Source organism: Elephantulus edwardii, unplaced genomic scaffold (assembly GCF_000299155.1).
Source record: "Elephantulus edwardii isolate Elephantulus edwardi_28Jun2011 unplaced genomic scaffold, EleEdw1.0 scaffold00176, whole genome shotgun sequence".
Taxonomy (NCBI): Eukaryota; Metazoa; Chordata; class Mammalia; order Macroscelidea; family Macroscelididae; genus Elephantulus; species Elephantulus edwardii.
The window spans coordinates 1,117,745-1,121,075 of record NW_006399926.1 but is presented as its reverse complement, the minus strand read 5'-3'; positions in this window follow the sequence as shown (position 1 = coordinate 1,121,075).

The following is a 3,331-nucleotide window of genomic DNA, read 5'->3' as shown; positions in this document are numbered from 1 at the left end:
CTTCATTTGCCACAGCTCTGGCCTCTGCAACAATCCCCAACACACACACACTTCAAGGGGCAAAGCAGTGAGTGAATTCCTGAGCAGGCTGGAAATGGCTTTGCAATCTCAGCACTGACAGGTCCTGTTTGCTCCTCATAGAATTTTGGGCTCATTAGGAAAAATAAAATTGGATGCTGAATTCACCCTTTCATTCTGAATCCAACCCTTACAATTGCTAAGTCCTTGTCAGATGTGAAAAAGTATGGCTTTTTGGTCAAGTAGCTTTGGAATCATTGACTTTGTAGACCTGTTTTCTCATGCATGAAATAGTATAATAATACCGTAGGAGATGGAGCTTAACTAACTTTCACAGTCCACTTCCTTCATGAAACATAAGGGATACTGGTGGTGCCAGGACTGTAGCCTGTAGAACAACTGCTGCCAGAATCAGCAAGCATGGGATTATAAAACATTTATTGAGCACTACAGCCCTGGTGTCCCAGTGGAGTAAGTGTTGGGCTGCTAACCAGGAGGTCAATGATTTGAATCTAATAGCTGTTTTGTGGGAGAAAGAGGAAGTAGTGTTATTCTGTAAAATCTTCTTTGGAATCTCTGTTGGCTAGTTCTGCTCCAAGCTGGGACTGATTTGATGATAGTGGGTTTCTGTTACCACATGCCACACCCTTTTTTAAGTGTTTGCAGATATTTTCTCCTTTAAGCTCTACAACTTCACTATGAGTTTCTTCTTGTTATGTGCCATCAAGTCGACTATGACTCACAGCAACCCTATGGATAATAGCTCTGAACCTTGTCTGATCCTGAGCCAATCTCACCGTCTCTGACACACTTGACTCCTTTGCCACAGTTGTCACTGTGTCTGTCCATCTCATCCAGGGTCTTCCTTTCTGGCATTGACCCTCTACACTATGAGGTAGGTATTCTTGTTAACTTCCTTTACAGATGAAGAAGTCACAGAGGTTAAGTGGTTTGTCCTCCAGTTCACACAACCAGTAAGTGAAAAGGCTAAGATTCAGACCTAGGCATCCTGTAGGCAGGCACTAGTATAGACGAGCACAGATGAGTGTCTTCTAGAATGCTGCTCAGTTCCAATCTCCTGTTAAACTATTGCTTATCAAGAGTCAGTTGTGTCTGATACCAAATGCCACTTCAGTGTTACAATATATTGTAACTAAATTATATATTAACTGATATAAAAGAGCAAGGACCACTTGGGGATGGCCATCTCTAATCTGTACTGACTTCACAAAGGGGAATTGTTCCTGTCAACAGCATTAATAACACAAAACCAATTCCGATGAGGTCAGAAATTCTTCCCCCCAATGCTCCCATACCTCTTTCTATCTCATCTCAGCACCAGTCTTACTGCTTTGCTGAGTCCAAATTTGGTATGATAGCTCCTAAAAGGTTATAATCCAGATTAGTAGCAGAATACAGTCAGGACAACTGCTGCATGCAGGCACCTCAACTTTGAGCCTCATGGCTTTAGACTAATATTACAAAGTCATGCCAATATTGGCTTCACCTCCTCAGTTTTAGCCAGTGTTGCCCGCCTATGCAATTAACTGCCTCTGAAAACCCTCTGGAGGGTCAGCTATGTGTCAGTTCCTACTCGATGGTATGCAACAACAACAACAACAACAAAATACTCCTGTAAATTATGGCTCCCCACCCTCAGTTGCCCAACAAACTTGGGCAAAGGCTCTTTGCTCCAGTTCCAACGGTGTAACAATCCCAAGCCCCATCTCACATCAAGTCCCTAGTTTGGCCATGGCTGCTGCTGCCACCACTGCAATAGGTATCAGGTCTCAAATGAGGTCTTACATTCTCTTGCTTCTTCTTTTTCACCAGGGTGGGGAAGGTCTAATTCTCCTGCTGGATTGCTCAATTTTATGAGCAAACCCTTGTGGCTTGGTAAATAGCCAATCCTGTTGTGGATACGCTGACATGCTCCATTCGCATATTCCCATCCATCTACATGGCAAAGTCAGACAATGTCTAGAAAAGTCATATTGAAAGATAAATTCCACAACCGACTAACTAAGAGTGTGAAAACAAGCACTGCTTGCACTGCTTCTAAGAAAACTAAGTTGAATTTTAGGACTTGATTAAGGTGAGTCACTTAAAAAAACCTGCCATTGAATTAGATGTGAGCAAAAAGATAATTACAGAGTGGGGAAAATAAAAAAAAAAATAGCTAGATGAACTCTTTATTCAGCTTGCTGCTAATATGTAATTAATCATTCCATTTTAAGGAAACAGATTGGAAATTATAGGTGATATATTAAAAAAAATGAGGAACTTCCATCGGTGGTCCCATCCTCAAAGAAAATGTCCTGAACTCACTTTGGCAGATCGAGAATGAGTTTGGCTTTTAAATTTTCAGTTGAAATAAAATAATTCCTTACTTGTCATGACAGATAAAAGGACTGTATGGTGAACTACTTTTCAAGGAGATCTTCAGGATTCATTAAAATACTTGTCAAGTGCTTACTTTGGCAGCACATACTCTAAAATTGGAGTGATACAGAAAATATTTGCATGATTCCTGGGCAAGGTGATATGTAAACTTGTAAAGTGTTCCATATTTAAAAGAAAATATTTGCCAAGGACATACTATGTTACAGGCTTAGTACTAGGTGCTGGAAACATAGCTGTTAATCTTCCTTGTCTAAATGGAGCTCATTAGCTTTGTTATGGATCACATTTCAACATAAAGAAGACAAAGATCCTTATCACAGGCCCTACAGTCCACGTTAGGATAGATGGAAAAAAGGTAGAACCTGTCAATTATTTTATCTTGCTTGCATAAACAATAGATACCTTTGGTACCAGCAATCAGGAAATCAGAAAATTTATTTCATTGAGCAAGTCTCCTCTCCAAAATACTGAAGAGCAATGATGTAAATTTGAAGACTCAGGTGAATCTGATTCAGGCCATGATCTTCTCAATAACCTGCTATGTATCAGAGAGCTGGATAATGAATAAAGATCATAGAAAAATTGATGCCTTTGAGTTGTGCTGGAGAAGAGTTACTGAATATCCCATGTATTGCCAAAAGAACATACATATATGTCCTATAAAGAATGTACACAGAGTGCTCCTTGGAGACAAGGATGATAAAGCTTCATCTTTCATACTCTGGGCACGTAGCTAGGCGAGGCTATTCCTTGGGAAGGGACATAATGCTAGAAAAGATGGAAAGTCAGAGTAGGAGAGAAAGACTCAACAGGATGGATGGAAAATCTGCTGTTAGGGACCTCTCCAAAGTACTGAAGAACAATGGTGTCACTCTGGAGACTAAGGTGCCTCTGATACAGGCCATAGTCT